At 43.4% G+C, this 25,505-nt stretch overlaps 1 long non-coding RNA gene across 1 annotated transcript in view; it reads left to right on the plus strand.

Annotated features, from left to right (window-relative positions):
* Window positions 1-23,312: 23,312 nt before the first annotated feature.
* Window positions 23,313-25,505, plus strand: part of LOC109319303 — a 3,897-nt gene continuing 1,704 nt past the window's right edge. The window contains exons 1-2 of the long non-coding RNA XR_002103475.1: window positions 23,313-23,381; window positions 25,137-25,139. This is a non-coding gene — a long non-coding RNA (uncharacterized LOC109319303). The remainder of the gene's footprint in view (window positions 23,382-25,136; window positions 25,140-25,505) is intronic.

Here is a 25,505-nt window from a genome sequence, read left to right on the forward strand (position 1 = left end):
GAGGGTTCCTTTTGAGGGGGAATGGCCCCCGACCTGCCAATCAGCTTACTGGCGAGTATGGAGGCATTTTCCCTCAACAGGAACCTTTCTGGGGCCATCTGTGGAAGCTGCTGCTTTTAACAGCCTGCATGCCCCTGTCCCAGGCAGGGCTAAGAGGGCAGGCTGTCAATCAGTGGACTCCCCTAAGTACAGGGGGTGACTCAAGTAGCAACCCTCTAATTTCCCCCTGGCTGGAGAGCTGACCTGTGTAGTTCTCAAGCTCGGGGGTTGAAAACTGCTATCAGTTTCCTACTATCCAAACTAAGCATGCCTAGCTCCTTCAGCCATATCTTACATGCTTGTATTTCAACCCCTTTATCAACTTTGCCACTTGCCCCGCATCATCTCTACATCCTTCTTAAAATGTGATGCCCCAAATTGGACACAGTGCTGAGGCTTAAGCAGCTCCAGGTAGAATAGTACCTATTTTCTCTTGCATCTAGCATATGATGAATATGTTAATAAAACCCCAAATTGCATTTGATGTATTTTTAGGGACTGTTATCACACTGCTTGTTCACACTGAGTTTGTGATCCATATAACCCCCAGATAAAGTACTGGTCTGGGAAATCATTTCTGGTGGTAGAGAAAACAAAGAGGACTTCCTGACCATAATGCAATGGCTGTGTGGAACAGAAAACAGGATCCATCAGCATGCTGTAATACCTTCATACCTCTGATAGGAGTCAGTCTCTCAGAAATCCCCAAAACATCAGACAGGATGGGGTTTGACAGATAGTTCATACTCCAGGCGGGCTAGATTATAAGAAGCAAGTTCCATAGGAGGTTACCCCACTACTAATAGGTAAGAAGTGAACCCTGGGCATGTCTACAAATGACATTTACTGTGGAGTTGATTAATTAGCTCTGCAGTAGTAAACATCTTGTTTCTACACATGGTGCTATTAGGCAGGAATAAATTAATTCACTCCACAGCAGGACTGTAGTTGTAAATACAAATACTATCCAACTGCAGAGTTTGCACATAGAGATGCTGGATGGGTGCTCCAGTGCAGGGGCTGCCTGCTGGCTAGCCTGACACTGGATCACTCTCATGCCCCAGCCAGCCCCTCTGCAGCACACTGAGCCAGGTCAGAGCAGCCCCACACCCCTTGCCAGCCAGGGCTGCTCTGACCTGGCTCAATGTGCTGCAGTCCCGGTTGCACCCAGGAAGTTTACTGGAGTTTATTGCTTTAACTGAATTGCACACGTAGATGTGTTCCCTCCATGCAAGATAGGATACTGCACTGAGCAGTAATCTTTGTAGGTTTCAGAGCTATTGAGATTAAAATGATACTTCACACTTGAGGTCAGATGTATGCCAGTTAATCCATGGAGTCTAGCTCTGAGTAGGCATGAAACCGTGTTACGAGTGTGAAGAATAATACAATAGAAGGAGATTCTGTAGATTTGGCAGCATTTTTTGCAGGGGGTATACTGCCAAGCTCAGGGGGTGCATGTGCACCCATGTGCACCCCCTATGCATCACCAATGGTTTGTTGCTCCCTGTTCTGTCATCTGCCACCACTGAGAACAGTCCAGCTCCATCCTCTTTTGAACGCCCCTTCAGGTAATTGAAGGCTGCTATTAAATCCCCACTCAGTTTTCTCTTCTCTAGACTAAATAAGCCCAGTTCCATCAATCTTTCCTCATAAGTCACGTCTCCCAGCCGCCTCACCATTTTTGTTGCCCTCCACTGGACTCTGCCTGGTTTGTCCACATCCCTTCTGTAGTGGGAGACCCACAACTGAACATAGTACTCCAGATGTGGCCTTGCTAGTGCTGAATAGAGGGGAATAATTACTTCCCTTGACCTGCTGGCCACACACCTACCAATGAAGCCAATGCACACCTATCAGTGCCATTAGCTTTCTTGGTAACAAGGGCAATAATTCTGTATGACCCAAAGCCAGACCACAGAGTCCGTCTTGGATCTACTACTGTAGAATATCATCCTCAGTAACTTGGAAAATGGAACTGAGTGTTTGCTTAGTAAGATTCAGATGGCACTGATCTGAGTAGCAGCAGACACTTTGGAAGGTGGGATTAGGATTCAGCATTAGAAAAATGAGAAATACAGTAAGAACAGGTTCTGCTGCTTATTGGGTGAGCAGCGATTCACAAAGAGAACAATGAATAGGTTTGGTTCCCTAGCTGCTGGCACTCAGTTACTTATTACAAGGAAAGATCCCTTTTTTTATTCTGCATTTCAATAATAAGATGTGCATTACATTCCAGAGCCTGGTAATAGGTTTAAGTTACAGCAAGAAAAAATAGGTTGGATATTAGGAAGAGCTTTCTAACTATGAGGCTGGTTAAGCATTGGAACAGATTACCTAGGAAACTTGTAGAATGTCCATCACTTTAAGAGAAAGTCTTAGGTCTCTTCCAGCCCTATTTTCTTATTATTCTAAACCATAGGTCTTTCTTGAATGAATCCTTGTTTAAACTATGGTATATCTGTTAGAAAAAATATTCAAACTTGTATGTATGTTCATAATTTTTAGTGATGAAGAATCCACTACAGCGCCTTTCTCCACAGAAATTGTTTCAACATGTCTCATTGTAAAAAATCTATGCCATATGCCTAGTTTGATTTTGTCTATCTTTAACCTGCACCATTATTCTTTTAGATTGAAGAGTGCTCTATTTTCAATGGACTATTATCAAGTCAATCCTTAGCCTTTTCTTTGATAAACTAAATGGGCTAACCTCAAAGCCTAAAGCATGACTTCATTTCCTTTAAGCATTTTATGTGTGCTCATGGAACCTTCCTTGATTTACCTGCTTGAATTGTGGACCCCAGTGCTGACCCCATGTTGCAGCAGCAGTCACACCAGTGCCAAATACAGAAATAATATAATCCCCTTAACCCTCTTTAATATTCTCCCATCCATGGCTATCATTACCTCATTTGGCACCAGCATCATATTAGGAGCTCACATTCAGATAATTATCTACCATAACACCCAAGTCTTTTTGTGAGTCACTGCTTTCCAGTGTCCTCTGTCCAGGAAACATTGCCTACACTCTTTGTTCCTAGATGTGTACCTTGATATTTGGCCACATAGTAGGGTTACCATATTTCCAGTATCAAAAAAGAGGACACCTGTGGGGGCGGGGCAGGGGGGCAAAAGAGGGGGGACGGGCATATGATTGTGCAGGGGGCAGTGACAACCCGTGCCCTGCCTCTGCACCTCACTCCTAAGCCCCTGCCCCCACAGCCCTGCCAGCCTCCCCTCACTCCCAACCCATAGCCCCCTGCCTCTCAGTCTTGCTGGTGCCCTTCACTCCTGACCTTCAGTCCCCTGTCCTCCCCAGTGCTACCGGTGTCCCACAGTCCCTACCTGGGGGGTAGGACGGCTCTTGCCTCTGCATGCACACTAGGAGGTATGATGGGGCATTGTTCCCAGGATCTGGGAGGGATGGGGGCAGGCTGTTGCTATGGGCTGGGGCTGCTCTAGGTTCTTTCCGGTAGGGGTGTTCACCATGCCCTTGGCTGGTGAATTTGGAGCCCCCCCATAGCTTCCTTCCCAGCAAGCGCAGCGCCACCTCCTGCCCCAAGCGCAGCACAGCCTGGCCCAGCCCCCCACCCCCCGGAAGAGCCTGGTGCCACCCCAACCCCAGTGCACAGTGGCAGCCCACCCTGCCCTGTGCAGACCCAGGGACACATGCCCCCCATGCCTCCCAAGGCAGGAGGCACACAGGAGCCACGCTCCCTGCTCTGGCTCTGCCTCAAACTCAACCCTACTCCCTTCCTCACCACTGTGTGTGCACCCCTCTGCACCCCACCCTGCTGCAGCTACCAGAAGCCTGTGGCCGGGCAACCTTGCAGCCCTACTGTTGCCCCATGTTTGTGGGGGGGGGGCCTAAGCCCTGTTATCCCTGCCCTTCCACTGCCTATGCCTCATGCCCCAGCTACCCCCTTCACCACCCAGTACCACCATCTGGAGCCCGGGGCTGATCCCCTGGGCCTCCTGTCAGCCTGGGGCTCCTCTGCCCCAGCTCATACTGCTGCAGTCCTGGGTGCACATATAGATACTGTGCCCAGGAGCAGACAACTCCAGCATGAACTGTGCTCGAGTTTATCACCTTAAAGGTACAGGTAGAGTCATTGTACTCAATGACTTGTTAATTATTCCCCTGATCCATTTATTGTATTTCATGTTAATTTTGTCTCACTTTAGTTTCTTAATCACAATGTCATGCACTACCGAGTCAAAATTGCTTAAGGAAGTCTATTGCATCCATACTAATACTACCATGGTTAACCAAATCTGTAGCCACAATGTCTTCCTTAAACATTACTTAAGGAATTAGAAGTATTATTCATATTACATTTCTTTTATTCCTTATTATTCAAGTCTGATATCAACCACTCCATTATTATTTTGCTTAGATGGTTGATTCTCAACCAGGGTGATGCAGCACTTTATGGTGCTTTGAGATCCTTTCAAGGATGCCTCAGGGTGTTTGCACACCTAATGTTAGCACTGTTAGGTGTGCAAACATAATTCACAAGATAAACCCAGAGATTTCAAACAGGAATCACAGTGTCAAAAATATTCTGACCTGTTATGGTATTTCTGAGTTCGTTGCAACTGAAGAATTGCTGTTATTTTTCTGTCACCAAAACAACAAGTGAATACTAAGAGCTGGCATTTTCTGAGGGTTGCCTTGAGTCTAAAAAGGTGAAGAACCACTGGCCTAGACTCTCTTATGTTGATGGGCTGATATTTACCTGGCTCATCTTAATTACACATTTTTAAATATTGGATTAATGGCCATGTGTACACTAAGATTACCATGCCCATGGACAGCAGTACCCTCAAGCACACCTTGCTACTCTGTGAGATCTGCCTCCTAAGCTGGAAGCAGTATAGTTGTGTTCATAAGCTGGCTCAGGGATAATTAGGTGGCCCAGTCTGCCACACATTTATTGCTTCACTGCTTTCAGTTTAGGATGCAGCCTGCCCAGAGCAGCATTGCATGTTTGAGGGCACTGCAGCCAGTCACAGTACATTTACTTGCTTTCTTTGAGACTTCTGAACTTGCTTGGTGTTTTATATGATTGATGGAAGAAAAAAATCAGTGTTAATGATGCAGAGGATTACTCATCCAGGAATTTCAAAATCCTTAGATACAAGGTATTGAAACTGCTGAATTAATTGTGTTTGGCTTTAATGCCTGCTGCTTCATGTACTCTTTAGTTATGGTTGAAATGAAAAGGATTTAATCATTCACCAGTATTATATGACTATAATATCTGCCTTTTCCCCAAATACAGAGAGAAATATTTATTGAACACTTCTGCCCTTTCTGCATTATTCACAATTCAGCCATTTCTAACTAGCAACAGACACATTTTACTGTTGGAATTTCTTTTGCTTCGAATGTACCATATATACTCAAATCTAAGGCTACCCTGAATTTAAGACAACCCCTTGATAATTATATTCCTTATATAGAACATGTATAAATTTGTCATAGGTTTCCAGGTATAGAATCGAATTATTAGTGGGTTGTCTTAAATTTGTCCCCCTCCCACTGCTACAGCACAGAAAAAAGTAGCAGTGGCCCCCTTGCCCTCTGCCCTCAACACTTCTTCCCCCTGTAGCCTTCCTTCCCCTCCTGCCACTGGCACCCTCCACCCCCAGTTCCCCATAGTCTCTGCCTCTCCCCCTACTCCTCACAAACTATGTCCTTTCCCCCCTGCAGCCTGCCCCTCACCCCCAGTGTCAGACACTGCTCAGCTCTATTCCCACCTGGAGCATAGCACTTCCATACAGAAGTGTTGGTGTTGCTGAGTGGCTGGGCAGACAATACATCAGTGCCAGCACTGCTGACCGGCCAGGCAGGGGATAGAGTTTCCATGTGATCTGTGCCTAGGTGGGAGACCAGCCCCAGCCAGAGCTGAGCTGTGCCTGACAGTCTGAGGCAGAAGGAAGGAAGCAGGGGCAGAAGTTAAAGATGGCAAGTGGGAGTGCAGGCAGGAGGCTACTGTGAGTCTGACAGCATGGGGGGAAACCCTCATCTTAGATTTGCACATGAAATTGGTGGGGGGGAAGTGACTGCTGTGGCTTTGACTCTGGTCCTGAGCCACAGCAGCTGCCTACCCCCTACCCTCTGCTTTGTATATGAATCTAAGACAAGGGGTTCCCCAGCTCCATGCTGATGGGGGAGAGGGGGGAACCCTTGTCTTAGATTCAAATAAACACAGTACTTCAAAAAACCTCCTCATTGTTCTTAACTATGCTAGTCATAAATTTCTCTTTGTGTCATTTTGCTTCCCTTAGCCTACATTTCCCTTTGCCTAGAACAGGGCTGTCCAACTTGTCGCCTTTGGGCTGGACACAGCCCACAAGGAGTTACAACCTATGATATGGGCTCCTGTCTGCTAGATGCTGCAGGCTTCCCCTTCCCTCCTCTAGTTTTTGTTTTCTGCCCCTGCCCTGGGGGATGAGAGGGGTCACAGGAGGAGGTTGACCAGGGTGTAGTTCCTAGCTTCTCATAAATTGAATCTAAGTAACTGGGCCTAGAAAATTGGTTACTCACAATGAATGGTATCATGCTGGTCTGGCACTATCTACTTTTGGTAAAGTCAAGTTAGGAATCCCTCTTGTAAGACGGAAGATGTGGGTTTGAACTCCTTCAGGCTGATGAGGGCTTTTACCCGGGCATGTGTTTTAACTACTAAGCTATCATGCAAAATGTAGATAAAAGGCCTTCCATGGGCACTGTGCTTGAACTCAATCCTATCGGTGCCAATCAAGTGTCTGGTATGCTTTGTGGGCACCTGATGGACTCAGAATTTAGGTGCTCTTTAAGCATCTGCCAGGTTTTTGCTGGACTGTAACGAAGCTTTGTTTGGACTTAGAAGCCTAGCAACTCGGAGACAGCCAGGTGCCTGGCGCACAAGGGCAGCTGCAAATTTTGGTTGCTGCCACAGTCACGATTGCAATCATGATTGCAATCTCGCAGCTGCTGGCAGCAGCCACTTTTTTCACTCTCCTTCCCCCCTCCCAGTTACACAACTGCCCTAAGTACTTGACCTGGAATGCTATTCAGCATACTCAGAAGGCAAAGTAGGTGTCTAGGGAACTTCTCAGGCCAAAATGGATGTGTCTAATAATTCTACATGCCCAGTGGCTATTTGGCATGGGAGGACCTTGATCTGGATCACTGTGAGTAAATTCTGCCTAAGTTCCATTCAGGTGCCCAATAACAACAAGTTTTATCTGGCCTCAACTGAGTACTGTACCACTACTGGGACAGAAAATATGATTTCCACAAATTTGCCATACCGTTCTTGTATGAAACTTAAGTGCAGTGCAAGTGGACACTGGCTCTTCTAACTACTGAGAACTTCCTGACCTCTCCATCACACTGTTTTCTAAAGGAATAGGAACACTCAAACAGAGCTTATATAACTGATATTCAATACTATGTTAAGCTTCCTCCATCTGACATACAAAACTTCCACCTGCTCAGTGACCTGAGTCCTGATTTGAACTAGTGGCTGCCACCGGGGTGTTATATTTGCTCCCAGCAGGCTGAGAATAAAGTCTATTGAGGGATGCCTGGTTTAATTAATGCTGTAGGTTAAAACACGAATTATTTTACACTAGAACCTACTGTGTGTCTGCTGGATTAATTTAACTGTGGTGCTTTCTAGAGAAGAAAAACCATTCCCTAGCCCAGCCCCCACTGCCATCAAATATAGTCTGAAACTAACATGCCATAATTCTTTCAGATGTCAAAAAGCTACTATATCATTAACTATAATTTTGAGCTTTAACAATACTGTCAATGCGCCTTGGTATTTTGTCATCACTATACTATTTGTAAAAATCTGTTTCTCTCTGCTGGCTTTTTCTTTCATCTCTGTGGTTGGCAGACTTGTTATTTGTTTTTCTGCCTAATGGAAACAGTAGAACTATTGGTAGAAAGCAAAGTGCTGCTATGAAAAACACATGATCTATTTTTCTTTAAATGCCTCTTTCCTTCTCTTTGCTTAAAATTAATACTTAAAATGTAAATGAATACTGTTTTTTTCCATCTGTTCCAAAAGCAGCAAGAACTGTATTATTTTTTAGTAGTTTCTGTCTAAATTCACCAGCAAGATAGTTCTGAGTCACTCTTGGGAGTTTGTTGTTGCAACTTTCTCCCACCCACCCCCTTCTATTTTACACAGAGAGATTTTCACAAATCTCTTCTTATCAGGCAGTGCTGAGAGTGGAGCAACTGGGATGGCTTCAGTACACTCGTGGAGTAGATCATGTTTCCAGAGATAAAGCAAAATACCGTAGCATGCTGAGGATTTGCAGTCCTACTCCTCATCTGACAGCAAGACAGGGTGAAGCGGGAGCAACCCAACTACAGAAAAACCATTTTGTAAAAACTGCGTGTATTGGGCATTTCTCTATCTTAGCAATTGGGTGCATAAAGCTCCGGTTGTCTGAAAGGTTTCCAAGTCCATGATTCTGGCAATTGCTGATCTCTACTTTTATGCTTGTTTACGGGTTTCTGATCATATTTTTTGTGGCCACATGCCTTTATCTGGCTGCTGAATCCAGAACAGGCTTTCTAGCCATGTCTTTGCCATATATAACAGCTCAGTATACTAAATGCAATTAGTATTAGCTATTCCAAACCATTTCATGTTTAAGAAAAGTTAAGATAGAAAGCATCTAGTCCCATCACAAAGCTACTGATTGTATTCAGACGCTTCAGGATGCCAGTTTAAACCGCCTTTCCTATGTCCTCCTAGTGAGTATAGATGTTATGGGCTGCATCTACACAAGACACTGACTGTGCAGCCATTACTGTGCAGTCATTTAGTATTTGTATAAACAAATACTACGCTGTAACCTGCACTACTGCACAGTAGCTCTGACAACCAAATTTTTTGTGACACTGACTGCACAGTAGTCTGAGGCTACTGAGCAGTCAGCATCTTGTGTAGACATAGCCATGGTCTCCTTTTTTCCTCATGGCCTGGTCAAGTTAGGGACTTGAATGAAAGCTCGGGACAGAACAGAAGAAAGCATCTTCAGAATGATGTCCATTCTTTCCATTCAGGCAGTTTTTCCCACTTTACCTCCCCCTGTAGATCCCAGAGCTGACTATAACATTATCTATGCTTTTGTCACCTTCAACCTAGTTTGCTGTAATGTATTCTACTTAGACCTTCCGTTCATGATGATGATGATGATCATCATCAGAGCTTGTATTAAAGATCACACCAAAGCTTCAGTTCATTCAGAATGTAACCATCCACCACAGTAAGGTCAGACTTTCATGAACTCCTATTTTCTGTCTTCACCTCAGCTCCCAATTTTCCAGTAATTCTGGGTGTAGTATAAAGTGAGGGTTGTATCGCGTATAAGGCCAGTAAAATTCTTAGCAATCTCTGAGATTTCTTCTTCCTCTACTGCAGCATTTATGTTCCAGCTTTCACTGTCTTCATTTGGGCAATTTACTAGACATTTTGTATTCCTTCAATGGTGGGTGGAAGAGGGGTCGAAAAATCATAGGGGTTGTTTCTGAGGCATTGTTTTGATTAATTAAATTGCTGTCAAAAGCAGTTCATTTTAAATTCTATAATATAGCAAAATATCAGCATTGTATCTACATCTCAGCACTTTGAAGTTAAGAGTAATTAAGTACATTTACCTGATTTTTCACTACACCCTGCAGAATTATCCAATTATGCACCTGCACAATTTTGTACATAAAAGACTTGCCCATGCATAATTGCATAATTTTGCATTATTTGCACTCCAGCTGGGAGCCTCATGATGTGCAGGCACAGAGCTACATGACTGGACAGCTGGGTAAGTGGGGAGAAGAGCTCCTGGTTGCAGGTGGGGGTTTGGGGTGGTTGTGGGGTTTGTGGGTGGGTATGCTTCATGTGCCATCAGGCCATATGCACTCCATGTCTCCGCATGGGGCTTCCAGCACTCCAGCAGGAAGCCTCATGCAGGGCCAAGCAGGAGCCTGCCTAGCCTGATGGCGCATGACTCCATACCACCATGTGTGGCTTCCTGCTGGAGTGCTGGAAGCCCCATGTGGAGGGCCAATGGTGTGCAGACCAGGAGCCATGTGCCATCGGGCCAAGTGGGAAGCTCCCCATAGAGGCATTGGGTCATGTGCCATTGGGCCAGGTGGGCTCCTGCTTGCCCCCATGGGTGGCTTTCCACTTGAGTGGTGGAAGTCCCATGTGGAGGCATGGAGCCCACCTGGCCTGATGGTGAGCAGCTCCCAGTCCACACAGTGGGCTGGGCCAGCCCTCGACATGAGTCTTCTAGCACTCCTGTGGGAAGCTGCACATGGAGGCACAGGGCCTGCCCAGCCCAACGGCATGTGGTTCCCACCTGCCACAGCCATAAGCACCTTCCCACTGCCTGCTGTTGCTGAGCTGCTGGCAGCAGGGGCTGTGCACCATGAGGGTGGGGTGGGGTGGGGGGAATATGTGGCAGGAGAGGCCCACACCTACCCACAACCCCCCCACAAACTTCACACCTTCTCACAAACCCCACAGAGTCCTATACCCCTCCACAAACCCCACCTGCTCACAACCCCCCACATCTTTCCCTCCACACCCCTTCACAACCTCCCCACCAACCCAAACCATCACAAACACACCCCACACACCTGCAAACCCACCTACAAATCCCATAACTTCACTTATGCCCCCCACACACCCCACACCCAACCAAAGTACCTGCATATATTTCTAAATAAGGTTCAAATTGTATTATATTTAGTTTAATTTGTAAAAAAAAAGTGATTAATTTAGCATAATCTTGATTTTTTTCTGTGCATAATTCCCTGGGGTGTAATTCATACTTAGGTGAGATGGGAAGGTTCACACAAAACATCAGCAGATATATTTTAAGATTGTGTGCATCTTCCAGGAAGAGATGAAACCTCGTATAACATCCCCAAGCACTAGATTACACATTCGGCGCTCTGGCTTAACTCTTTAGACTTAATAATCACCCCAGTATAAGCTACATTGTTCCCTATTTTGGGTGAAGAGTGCATGTGATTTTTTTTTTTTTTTTGCCCCAGACTCCATTAAAAGTCTCCAGTAAATTTATATGGAGAAAATTTTAGCTCCTCCTTCACAGGCAAGTGTAGGAATAATTGGTGTCAGGATTCAAATGCCATTCACATCACTGGATGTGAAATTTGTGAAGTTAATATCGCTGGAGCAAGAACGTTGTGCTCAGATTACTTTTGACCCTTGAATCATATTAATTATTTCTTTGTCTGGTGGTATGTACATAATAACCAAGAGCCAGAATGAGTGTTTACAGGATGAGATATTGTTAAAAAACATAAACAAAAATGAATAATAATAAAAAAGACAAAGGTGGGGGGAGGAGAAGAAGGGGGAGAATCAATCAGGAACAGAGTTTACTTTAGTTTTTTAGATACAAGGTGTACTACCACAATACTTTGGTTTAGTTATTATAATAGTTAGAAACAAAGTACGATGGGAGGAGGAAGCCATAAGCAGTATTTTTGGTAACCTCTGCGTAGCACGAAAAATAAAACAGAGAGGAAAAAATAAACTCAGTGGTAGATTTATATTTAAATGCAAAGTTTATATTTAAGTTTCTAGAACAAGAGATGGAACAATTTGGGATGTTTGGACCCTGCCATTTTTCTAAGATCAGGTTGCACGGTATTTTTAGTTTTTAATACCGTACATGTTTGACTCAAATGTAGTTAAAGTCATCTTTTGACTTGGAGCTATTGTGAATTATGCCATTAGTGCTAGACGCTTTTTAAACTAGGACTGGCATAGAATTTCATGGACATGAGCTTGGAATAGAAAGGGATTTTTTTGTAAACATGGATTTGCAATGTGCTGAAAACTCCAAAACTCCCTTCAATTGAGAGTAGGGGGGCTTTCAAAACATTTTGGATTTTTTTGCTTGTGCTACTTCATTGCTTTGCGGGCATTTTTTCCCAGCAAATAGTGCAAACGCTAGAACGCTGATCAAATAAATATTTAAAGGTTACTGAATGTATAACCCTTTCCTTCCAAGCTTGCTCCTGTACTGAACACACAACCAGTCTAAACTGTAAGCACATCTTAGGTCCCATCACAAAACAGCATTGTATTTTGAAATCAATGAACATTGCTTTCATTTTTTGGCTTATTGATGCCTACAACCCTCCAAAAGTAACATAAAAGTTTGTTGTAACATTTATTGAAACTTCATCTGGGGATTCACAAAATTTACTGGGTGTGTCTGTGTCCTTTGTGTTCTTCTTAAACCCCTAGTAGAGAACATTTGTAGTTTGGAAATAAGTAATACAAAGTTCATGTGTCCTGTGCTAATTTAGTCTCAATTCCAAGGCTGATGCCATGGCTTTATGCTAGGATTAAACTTGACTCTATACATTGACCAGTCCTGTGCTACAGGAGCAGGGTAGTATGTACCGTTTAAAAAATAATTAACAGATGGGGTAAGTTATGTACTCAGGAAAGTGAAAAGGAGGGCACAGTGTGAAGAGATATTTTGGAAACTTTCATTGACAACCTAATCTCAGGCTTTAATTTGAGCCCAGACAATGCTAGGCTTCTCTTGAAGAGAGTCTGGTAATTGTGACAAATTAGAACATGACTGTGTAAAGCAGATAAAAATGGATAGGATGAAAGAAAAAAAAACAACAACCCAAAAAACAACCACCAGCCTGATTACCTCTGTGATTTTAGATTAGACACCCAAAGCTTAAGAGCTAGTGCCATAAATCCTGATGCACTTCTTACCTGCTCGGGTATGTTATGCAAGATGCCCTGGGCAAAAATGGAACTAGAACCATGCTACGCGCAATATTTCAAAACCCCTTGCCTATGTAGGCATTGTTCACACTCAGCATAGCTCCAGTTGTTGGTCATGTAGGATCAGCCTTTGGTCTTCCCTGCATGACCATGCAGGGGAATAAAGGAGTGTAAAGGAATCTTTAACTTCCCCCTGCTATGCATGCCTCACGTGGCAGCCTCCCCAGGGCCAACTCCCTTCCTGTGCTTGTGGGGAGACAGTGTACAGGCTGGGAGGAAAAGAAGACAAGTCTTGGTTCAACCCATATGTTCTGGTCATCTGAGGCTTTACAATACATTTTGCTAAAATTTTATCCTGGCTTCCTTAGGTCCTTCTTAATCATTCATGTCACATTTCTTAACCTGTAGTATTTAAAGTCCTGCATTGTAAACAGAAGTGACCTGCAAAACAGAGGTTAAGAAGTGTTGAAACATCCCCAGCTTTTGAGCGTGACCGAAGATTTCATGCTTTTTATGTTGTAAACTGCAGCAAACCTCAAATCAAGTATAAGAAACAAAGTGGAGTTTTTTGATGGTATCTTTTATCAGACCAACTGTATAATTGGCAAAATGACCGCCCATGCTGTATGCCTGTGGCAAAGTAGGAAATGACACAGCAAAGGGGAACACGCATGGCAGCATTGTTATTGTTTTTGATTACATACAGAAGTGATGTGATCCAGTAAATGACCATTGCATATGAAATAGAAACCAAGGACAATTTCAAAATAAATCTAAAACACCCGTATAAAAGGAAACATACACTTAATGGAGGGGAGGAGAGCTATAAATTAGGAGCAGAGAGAAGTTATCACGTCTCCTCTCATCCAGTGATATTTTTGTTTTATTAAGATGCTACAAACCATTCATCATACAACCTACTCACCTCATTTTTACTTTCCTTTTACTCTGAATAATACAGTTCCCTTTCCCCAAAAGGCAAAAACATCGATATAGTAGCACAACAGACATTTTGGCTGTTACTTTGTGTAATAATGTAATGTGTGCTGGTATCACTTCTTCTGACTGTATTGAGGTTTGAGGGTGCATCTAGGAGACACTTTTGCCCCAGAGGCTTACCATTACTTTTGGTTCTCACTAAACTGGAACAAAGGGAAGCTCAGGATCAGAGGAATTGCCATATTTGGGTTCAGGAAGGAACTGGTACTGATTGTGGAGGTTTTTGCCTTCCTTAGTAATGGGATGGCTTGACCCTCCTCCTGGGATCTCCTGAGCATATTAACCACCTTTACAGCAGCATATCATTGGCCACCATGGTCCCCCACTTTACCTGTGGCAGGTCTTTTGTTGTGTCAGTGCTGATGGTGTAATTTTGCTAAGAGGTTAGACAATGTATTTGTATAGGACGGTTTGAGTAAGGATGATCTTGCCTTAGGCAGCACTTGGTCTAGATGACCTACGGAGGTCCCTTCCAGCCCTGCTTCTTTAAAGTGGCCTGATTCTTTTTTTTTAATTTAAAATTGGGCTGGTTTCCTGATAATTCTGATTGCTTCTGTAAGTCTCAAACTTTAGAAAGTTGTCAGGCAATACAGGTGTATAAAACATCTATTTGTTTTTTCTCTCCTCACTGTTTGGCCTTCGGGACAGTTCATAACCCTATTTGAATGTTTGGGAAGTGTTTTGCTAAACAAGAAGGTAGCATACATTGACAGGGATATGAAAAAGAATATAAGCTCTAACACATTTTTCTGTTTGTCATTAAAAAGGCATTTTAATTGCACCAAAGGATGTGTGTCTAAACTTCTTATGTGGTTCTAATCCTATTTGATTCTTCTTCTTCATGGCCTTTTCATAAGAGTTTTCTCTTTCAATAATACTCATTTCTCTCTGTTCTGGAGTCCTGAAGGCCCTTCATTTTTTATCATCGTACACAAACAAGAGGGGTTTTTTTTCATTTTCTGTTCTTCTTCCACTTTTCTTTTATCCATTACTTCCTTATTTGCTAGTGCTGCCTTTTTACTTCCTGTTTCCATACCTTTGGCTCAATCCCTTGCTAATTTTGTTCCTCTCTCTCCTTCTTGATCCATCTAGTTCTGTTTACTCTCTCACTCTTTTGGATCTATGTCTCTCCTCTTGATGGTAAAACTCTCTTGTTTAACTGGAAGATGTCCACTAAAAATCTCTCAGTAACAGTATTTCACTTTCTATGAACACACACAACTGTAATTGGCCTAGGTTATCTAGGGGGGAGTCTCCCTCCTTCTCGATGGCTTATTTGACCATATAGTCTCTTTGGGACTCTTAAGCTTAAATACACTAAGGATGTTGTTTTCAAAAGAATCCTTAATAAAGCTCTTTTATTTTTTTCTTTCAGTCCTATAATGCAGTTGCTGCCAGTCACAGCTCTCTTTACATTTGTGCCCAACTGACCTGGTCCCTGAAGAGCAACACCCTACCTTGCTAAGGCAAACATAAGAGGCTTATCTTTCCAAACTGTCTCAAAATGTAGTTGGTACCCAAGACTGCTCTGCAGATAAAGGAAACAGCCAAAATTTGTTTGACCACCTTGGACAGTTTTTTCCTAATTAAAAACAATGAATACAACCGCGTGTTAAGTCAAAAAGTTGTAACTCAGAACCAATTTTCTTGTAAGAACCAATGTTATAAATGGGGGACTGGTTCCTGAACCAAGGCCTGATATCCTATTTGCACCAAAAATAGTCCAGAATTTTGTACTTGTTCAATTATAGATGAGTATTATAGCTACATTAATGTATTCATATTGATTTGGAAAGACTTCTTTGAGGTGACTTTGCTGGACTTTTTGAAAGGCGCTTGGTTGGACTTTTTGAAGGGTTCTTCAAAAAGGCTGGAGTCTTCTCAGGAGTCTTGGCTACAGGTTTTTCTGGAATCTAGTCTGCTTTCTTAAGGAAAGTGTCCAAGGAAGTTTGGATAGATGTTCTCCAGGGAGATGAGCGATGCAGCGAACTTATTCACTGGCATGGCATTGCATTGGATCAAGCGTTGTAACGTCGAAACTGACATCATAAAGTTGAAACAGGGTGTCAATTTATAAATGTTGTAAGTGCAAAACGTAGCAACTCAAAACGTTGTATGTCAAGGACTGCCTGTATCTAGAACAGGGCTGTCCACATGTGTGTTAACATATGGCCTGGCTGCCACTCCCCTCATTGCTCCAGCTGCTATAGTTGGTATAGTGACTGGGGGCTCTGGGCTCCCCCCTCTCTTCTGACTTCTGCTTTCTGCCCGCCTCCTGGGGGCAGGGTGATACAGTGGAAGGTGGCCAGGGAGGATTCTGCACTACCCATGCTCTGCATTCAGCTGTGGGGAAACACATTCTGGCTGCCTGGGCTGTACATATGGTCAGGAGCAGAGTTGGGATGTATGCAATGAGGGGTGGGGAAGGAAGCCAGCTGTCTACCTGGCAGGGGGGACCCCAGAAGGAGTGCATGGCCCATGCAGAATGTGGCCTCAGGGTCTGTCTGGTTTCCACTGCCCAGAAGTTGAAGAGCCCTGATCTAGTGTTTTTAGAACCCTGCAAGCTAGGCAGAATGAGTATTTTGACTTCCTTAATGAGAAGCAATGTCAATGAGTGGCTCACAGTGCATCTTGTCCTCCTTTTCTGTGATTTGTTTTATTCACCTCTTGTTGACTCAGTGTACAATATATATAAATCAAAGTCTTTGAGGAAGGGGTGGTGTTATTGAATGCGTGGAAGAATGCAGTGGGTAGAAAATGGGGCTACAATCCCTGCCTGGGTCTCAAGGCGCTACCATGATACAAATCCCAGCACCACTACCACCTTGAATAGGAACAGTTATCATTATTTTGTCAACATTTTTCTCTCACTTGTACAAAAAACCCAAAAATTCCCTCAAAAATAGATAGATCAGGGCCTAAGTATGTCTGAACTTAATGGAAACGATCCTATTGATTTGAGTGGGCATTGGATCTGGCTTTTAAAAAAACAGGCTCAAGCCACAGTAGTACTGCTAACTATAGTAACCACTTAGTTTACAGTACAATGGACTAATAATTATGCAAGACAATATGGTATGCTGTTAGCTTCCCTGTAACAGCCAAAGAGCTTGCCAATAACACATGAGCACATTTCATTCATTATCTCCTTTCCTTGCTCATGGCTCTTTATTAACATTGTGTTTTCTTCTGAGGTCAATGGGAGCTGTAGCACTGAGATCTAGCAGTAGATATATTTAAACCTGGGGATCATTCCAAAAGGCTTCTTTAAAAAGAAGATCATATTGTTTTTCCTGCTTTCCATTTTTGAAAAGGCTAGGCTTTGGCCAGAGGGTACTCTGCATATCTGGCTGCAAATAGACTACTTGGAGCCAAGCAATGTGGTGCCTTGACTAATTTCAGCATTCACTTAAGCTAAATTATTTATGCTACCCTCTGTGCAGGCTTTGTTGTTGTTGTTGTTGTTTTAATGTTGTAATCTCAGCCAGAATAAAAGGGCCAATTTGCATTAATTTTCAGCTACTGTAGTAGTTAAAGTGTGGGTGTGAAAGCCAAAGCCAAGTATGATATATTTTGAAGTTTGAATTGAGTGGCCAGAAAGGGGAATTTGGTCTGGTTAAAATGTCAGTAAATCATGTTCCGTAATGGTAAGACAGCTTAACATTTTCACATAAGCAGCTGAAACAACATTACAAATATTTTCTAATGATACAGTCAGTTGCTCATATCAAAAACTGAGCCACCTTCACTGCAGTGAATGTAAGTTAAGGAGATTTGTGCTGAGAAAGGTCTGCTTTTGGCATAGGAGACAGTATCATAAATTGAGATTGTTTGCCAGAGAAGTGTGGCTCAGCTTTTGGGAGAGTACAAAACAGTGTGCAGACTGCAACAGGGAGAAGAATGGAGAATAGGAGGCTCTTTTCTCAATAGATTTGAAGTGCGTAAAAAGATAAATGACAAAACAAAAGACTGTGCAGGGAAATACAAAGCAGAGGTATTCCTGCCTACTGATTTGCAGACTGCCAAAGAAAGCAACAGTAACAGGAAGTAGAGCCTGTGATGTGCATATTAAAGCAGAACTACCTATTCCATTCCCACCCTTTTCTCCTCTGAAAAGCTGCTATGTGAAGGGAAACATTCCTTTTAATATTTTATGAGGACAGCCTTTCTTGTTTATTATGCTCATGTTACTTTGTTATATGCCAAGCAGGATCCTTCTTCTTAATAGAATTTTTTTGTGTGTCTAAAAAAAGTGGAGGCGGGGTGGAGAAAGAGAAAGAAAAACGGTTTGTTGGATAAGTAAGGAAGCTCAAGTCAGGGTGATAGGGCGACAAAGGAGTTTTCTACAAGGTAAAGGAGGCCCTTCTTTGAAGCAATGAACCTGGTACGAAAGTATCAGACTAGAAGTAAAGCATTCTTAAGGACTTCATGCCACAAAGCTGGCACACATTATTAAGTGTGGATCATACTTCAGTAACATCCCTGTTTATCCCAATAGTAGCATAGTACACAGGCCCCTAGAAACCCATAGGCAGATGAAAGAATGGAAAGGAGGACCAAGTGGAAAATGGGCTGAAAGTTATCAAGTGCCTCATCTTGAATAGGACTGTCAAACTTTCTTGGTTCCCCTAGGCCAGATCCGGATCATAGGGCTCCTTTTGGGCCAATCTGGACCTAGCTTTGGTGGTAGGGCAAGTGGCAGCAGCAATGGCAGGGTGCTGTGGGGATTAATGCAGCTGTTGCTTGTCCTGCTGTTGCTGAAATGCATCCCCAGTGGCAGGTCCCACCTGTGTTCACTCCACCTGCAAATTCCTATCCCCTCTGGGACCCCGGGGGCTGGATGACTGTTACATGGGCTAGATTTTTGACATCCCTGATCTGGAAGACAGTTGGTTCCCTCACCAAATCTAGGGTTGTACCTAAAGGAGCAAAAGGAAGCATCTTACTATCTGCTGGTTACCTGAATCTTTGGCCTGCTGCACCACTGTGGTTCCCTGAGCATCCACACTTGTTTTGTGCTTGTCCACTTGTGGCACTTTAAATATGAGAAGACTTTGCTCGTACACAGAAGCACTCGGTCTTCTGGGCTGAGTCAGGTCTACTGCAGAAGGACAAGGCTATTAAGGAAAGGAACCCTTATGCACATAGAAATGGAAGTTCTACCTGCAGTGGTATATGCAGCAAAATGGACAGATTTACTGTTTAGGCTGGATGGAAGAGGCAACGTTAAAGATAGTGCCACAAGATTCTCTATCTGGTGACTAGGTAGGTTTAGCTATTCCAGGGGATGGTTCACTCACAAATTGGCTACAGGTAGGGGAAGCCGTCCTTTAAATTCTTCTGTGATTATTATAGGGACATTTGATACCAAGTCTCATACCCAGAGATCTGAATTCTCTTGATGTCTGTTCCCTTAAAAATAATTACTCCCAGAATGCCGCATGTTTTTTTAAATAAACTACAAGGCTGGAAATGTGTATTGTCTTAGGCAGGCCAATATTTTAATTCAATGTTAACAGAAAATGAAGCCACAGGAGAAAAAGGACCCTTGCAACCTCCCACCACAGCTATTTTTTAAATAACATGCCTGAGTAAGTAGACCTATGAATTAATATTTTTCAGAGAGACTTGAGGAAGGCAAGAGGTTTGTAGTTGCCACTGGGCAAATTTGATTTGGTTGGATAGTGGCAGTATGTAACTCACTGCTTCCTTTGAGTAGCTACCCAAATAGTCTATGCTTTAGCATTCTTGATCCCATGAAGGGAATGGCTGGCTGGGCTCACCACCGCTTCCATAACCCCAGGCAATTTACTGGAAGCGTCTACATGTTCATTAATGCATTTTTGCTAACATGCATGAAATTTAGTACCTCCATTGTGAGGTATTAAAAAAGGCCCATTAGCCTATTTTAATGCACATTAGCAAAAGCACACATTTTTGTGACACTTTAATGAGCATTAAAATAGGCTAATACATATTAAAGCGCTTGTGTAGACATGGCCACCATCCACATTAAAGCAATTATGAGCAAATGAGAGAGAAAAGAAGGATGAAACAAATGGATGGCTGATCTAGAAGATTTTTTTCCATTTGTAACTTTAATAAAGGGAAATGGCACTGTAGAACTGGAGGGAGGGAGGCAGAGAGGGTAAAAGGACATAATAAAAAAACTGTAACAATCTCCTTACTTATTTTGAACAGAGCCCTTTTCAATGCACAGTTTTGTATAACAGGTCAGACCCACCTCTTTCCTTTGCAGAAACCACTTATTGCTTCATGCCTGCTGTACAATAAACTGCCAAGCAAGTATTTTCCTGTTTATCATCAAGTCAAATGTCATATCACAGCAGCAGAGCTCTACTTCAGGTAGTCTGGAACAATCTTAGTTACAGAACAATTCAAAACAACCAAAAGAAACATACCACTGAAAACTGTAGATCAGTAAATTGTGTACTGCTCAGTGCAGCGTTTCTAATGTAAACATCACAGGGAAACCATAGGTTAAATATGCCAATTTATCCTTTTTCTTTCTGAGCAGCTAGGGATCACATCTACCTGGCTCCAATCTTTTGGTTTAAGCCTCAACCAGTCCCCTCCCCCATCCATGTGACTTACCTAATTAACTTCAAGGGCAGGCCTTTGCCATGGTGTTGAATGAGTGACACCACCACATGCTGTCTTAGACATGGTTTGGTGATGTGGTCCATGGTTGTTGGATGTGGGCCATTAAAGAATGTATTCAGATATTTCAGTGTTTATTCTCTCCAGTACAAAGGGGAAAAAGCATTGCCTGTTTTCTAGGCATGTGCATGAGGAAGGGAGGCCGGCAATGCTGTAGGGTATGTCACTGCTGACCCTGCAGATTCCCAGAAGTCCACTGCTGGTATCACTCCTCTGCTATTTGATAAGCATATTGTCTCTATCCCCAATTGCTGCTCATTTCACTTCACCCACATCTGGGTCTTAGACCATTACACTCTTTATAATTATTGGTCTACCACTGGTTGCTTCAGTCTTAACTTATTATTAAATCAACAGTTGATTCATTGGATTTTTGTCAGCCCTAACTTAATCCACACAGTTGCTGATAATCATTACTGATTCAGTTCATTGCAGATTAATTCATTGCATTTTGCTGCTGATAATCTGAACCACAGTTGGTTAATTCACTTCACTGCCTTTTGCCTCACTGCCACACCAACCACACAAATGCTTCTTCACCTTTACCACTGACCCCATTGCCCTGGCCTAAGTCACTAATAGATTTATTAAATCACAATTTATCTCAATTTACCCAGCACCTTTTCTGCAGTTTTCTGCCAATGCTTCTTTCACCCTCTCCTGATGAGCTATATACTCAGCTGGTGTAAATCAGTCTAGCTCCAGAGCTACTTCATTTTACATCACCTATGGACTTGGCTCAATGTCCATCTATTTCTCTTTTCTACATTGATTCTTTTTCCTCCTGTCCCCATTCTATTTCTCAGTTCTCTCTTCCCTCTGCAAATCCACTTTTGGTCTTATTTCCCCTTTTTTTAACCTTCCTTCAGATATTTACTAGCCAGACATCCTTCAATCCCACCCTTTCATTCTTTCCCTATCACCATAGTCATGATGTTTTGTCTCTTCTTCTTTACATACTTCACTTCCATTTCTATCCATCTTCCCTCCTCCTCTTAGAAGAGTTGGCTCCCTTTCTTTTTCTCACCACAATCCTTTACTTTTGTTCTCAATAACTTAATCTTCCATAGAAAGCAGTGTAGGATGGCACTGTGGAGGATTTCCATCCCCAGTCTCTTCCCCTCTCTCCTGGTAGTTTTTCCCCCTCTATCATTGTCTTCTTACTTGTCTATCACTCCAGTTGCTAAGCAACCAGCTCTGCCTACATGACCTGGACCAGGTGAGAGGGGGTGTGGATCTTCCTCTCTATTGTTATAAGCAGAGACCTTGTGGCCTGGAGGGCGGGGTAGGAGCAAGGCCAGTAGCCCCTTTCACTCCACCAGGTAGTGGTGATGCTTTTCAAGTTGGCTGGTTAGTAGCCAACAACTGCTGGCTTACTTTGGGCCCCCGAAGGTGAAGTCCAAAGTTCTATATAAGCTAAGACTGCCCAGGAAGTGGGGCAGATCAACCATAATGAAGACACACACAGGAGCTGAAACATCTGCAGCTCTCTCTCTCACTCTAATGTTATTCTATAATACTTCTCTATCCAGCTGGGCTGCTTCCCGGTGCCTATGCTAGATAGCTGGGCTGCATCCTGCCCCTGGCATGATCTAGCGTGGGGCACCAGGAAGCAGCCCAGCTGGGCTGCCTCAGGCCCCCAGTGTGATCTAGTGTGGGGCACCGGGAAGCAACCCAGCTGGGCTGCTTCCCAGCCCCAGCGCATTCTAGCATGGGGCACCCACAGCAAAACTTGAAATGATGTCAAAACAGCTCTTCTGTTTCAACAGAACAGAATGAAACAGCTGTTTAGACTCAAAATGAAATCTGAGACAAAACGCTGTTCCCTCAAACCATCGAAACTCAAGGTGAAATGGAAAGGTGCCATTTTGCACAACCCTAGAAGATGGCACCTTGTAAACAAACTCATTCAGAAAGGCATAAGTGTTTGTTGCCTACTTCATCAGATGTTATGAATGGACTGGACTGCTCTCTGCAAGTCCATTAATAGAATGACAAAATTGGCTCTTGCCAATAGAAGCTTACATCTTTCCAAATGAGTTAGTATAAGGTGCCTATGGGAGGCCAGTAGGGGGTGTTCCTGCACTGAGCTACCCATCTCACTGTGGCCGCCCACCTGCCAAGCTCCGAGTGCCTCCCTGGGGCACCTTATGTCTGGCCGATCCCCCTTCCTGGAGCACACCCGCAAGCCTGGGGGTACCACTGACACCACCCAGGCACCTGGACTGTTTCTGGCCTTGTAGTCCTTGAGGGTGCTTGACCCATTGCAAATGCTTGGGGTGCTTCCTCTAGCACAAAATGTAGGGTACATCTAGTGCAGGGCACCAGGAAGCAGCCCAGCTGGGCTGCCTCCTGTTCCCTGCCGGATCTTGCGCTGGGGATGGGAAGTCAGCCCAGCTGGACTGACTTCACATCCCCAGCCTATGGTCGAAACATTTCAACTTTTGAAACGGTTTGACCAGCCTCATTTTCTTTTGAGGCTATTTCGATGGCCTGTGTTTCATTCCGATTTTGCTGTTTCAAGCTTGAAATTGGTTGAAACAGTGTTGAAACAAAATGGCCAGTGAAATTTTGCACAGCCCTACCATCTTCCTCTGACTTCAGGCTAACACAGCTAACTACCTTTTAAAATCTCCTATGGTGACCTTTTTACCCTCCTCCACCTTGCCTGCTATTTTGGATGAAATCCCTCATTTCTTAGAACAGGGTTCTCAGTCCCTGGGCCACAGCCCAGTGCAAGGCCACAGTGGGTTGGCTGCTGGTCTGCAGCATGGTCAGCTGGTGGACTGGCCAACTGCAGCCCCCCAGAGCTGGGTAGAGAGGCCGTGGCTCCTTTTGCAGGGCCTGCAGCAGTTCAGGGTAGGCCAGGTATTCTTACCTGTCTTCTGGCTGGAAATTCTGGCCACAGTCGGCTGTGACTGCTGGGCTGTGGTTTGCTGGGCTCCGGCCACTTCCAGCCTATGGTTTGCTGGGCTTTGGCATAAAAATTTAAGAACCCCTGGCTTAGAAGGATCAGTTCCTTAAACTGGCCTTTAAAATCTGCTTCTTTCTGCTAAGCAGTAAACTAATTTCCCCAGACCCAAAATGTGCAAATAATATTGGCTAACTCCCAGCTATACTTGCAATGGCTCTGAAAAGCACAACTATTTCTTGCCTATATGTATTTTGGTTTGTCCATCTTCTTTTTTGCTTAGAGTAACACATTTTTTTTGCTTTAAGGCTGTTTACAGTACAGCAGCACAGACCTCTGTCACTGAGGTGGAAATAAGTCCCACTCACCTGTTCCTGCTCTGCACTGGTCAAGGTTTTTCCCATTATGGAAAAAATGGACATTAAACCTTTTCAAAAAAAGTTATTGATAACTTTTATCCTGAACCAAAATTTTCAAAGTTTCCATGGCTTTTTTATAAAAAAGACAAAACACCCATTAACAAATGTTTTCATTTACCAAAATAGTCCCATGGCATAAACATATTTGATGATGACTGCACACATGGTTTTGATTTAAAAAAATTGATTATAATGATAAAGATGTCACGGATTACATTTAAAAATGTATTGCACAGGAAGGACTTTAAAAAATAGCTTTGCCTAAAATTGTGATCAGCTCTAGTTTTCATTAATGGAAGTGGGAAGAAAAAAAAAAAGAAAAACTCTCCATGGGGCAGGCTAGGAAATTTAACTATTTCACTGCTGTTTCCTGTTTCAGAAGAATGTGGTATTCTTCTGAAATGCTGACATTTCAGTGCCTTGCACTCGCTTCAAGGCAAATATCTGGAAGCAGAGGTTAGTGCTTGAAATGCATTTGCACTGTGTATGGAGCATGCCATGCAGCCCCCCTAATGGTTATTACTTATTATTAGTTCACCAGTACTAAAATGGAAACACTTTTGATATATCGAAAACAAACTAGTTGACCTTTCAGTCTCTTTGAAAGTGCCTTGTTGTCATCTGCTAAAATACTTTTCTTGCCAAACTGTTTGCCGGAAGCACTGCAGAGTCTCTGCTACATTAGGTTAGTGAATTTTACTCCTGAAGTGTAGGAGGTCATGCAGACTTTAAAGGCTTCATATTTCCAGCTTGGGTACAGCAAAAACTTTTCATACTCCTAAATAATGTCATTGTAATTTTGGTGCCAATTAAGGAGACCCATTATTAGTTTCTAGTATTTATTCTAAAGCTTGGAAAGAAACTGAACCTGACAAATAAAAGAGGTATCAAATGAATTACTCTTCTAGGCAAAGTATAGACAGTCAAAAAGCCCAAGGCTGAATTGGATCAATCTTTGCAAGTTAGTCTAAACTGCATAGACTGAACAGATAAGCAAGTGAACAGTTATTCACTTTTGATTCCAGAAATGCAGCTACACGCCTGCAGTGGCTCGGGCAAGAATCTGGTGGGTGCTATAGCACACCTCCCTGCTCAGCTGGAGCAGATGGTGTGGGCCAAGGCTAGCCTGCTCATCCTGCAAGGAGCTGTTTGCAGGGGAGGAGCAAAGCATCCTGTGATGCTGAGGGACTGTGAGTTAAATTTGAATCTGGAGGGGATCTGGGACAGAAGTTCAATAAACTGATTTAACCTAGATCAGTTAAATCTGCTACTACATCTATCCAGGTTGTAAACCAGTTTCAGCCATTTTGAAAACAGTTTACATGCACTGAACTCCTGTTGTGTTACAGATTTGTACTGGTTTCCAACCACTTACACTGGTTTTTATGTAATTTCTGTGTCTAATACTATTGATCAAGAAAGGGTTACTTCTAATGACTTTCAAAGAGATAAGTGATATGACAATTTTTTTTTTTGGCATTATTCCTCATACTATCCCCCAGCCAGGTCATGAGGCGCTACAGGGATTTGGGAGCGGGGCTTAGGGGTCTGGGAGCTCAGGTGGTGTTTTCGTCAATCCTCCCAGTCTCGGGCTATGGGCTGAGGAGGGAGAGGAGGATCCACGCAGTGAACCAAAGACTGCGGAGCTGGTGT

Source organism: Crocodylus porosus, unplaced genomic scaffold (assembly GCF_001723895.1).
Source record: "Crocodylus porosus isolate Cpor-Errol unplaced genomic scaffold, CroPor_comp1, whole genome shotgun sequence".
Lineage (NCBI taxonomy): Eukaryota > Metazoa > Chordata > Crocodylia > Crocodylidae > Crocodylus > Crocodylus porosus.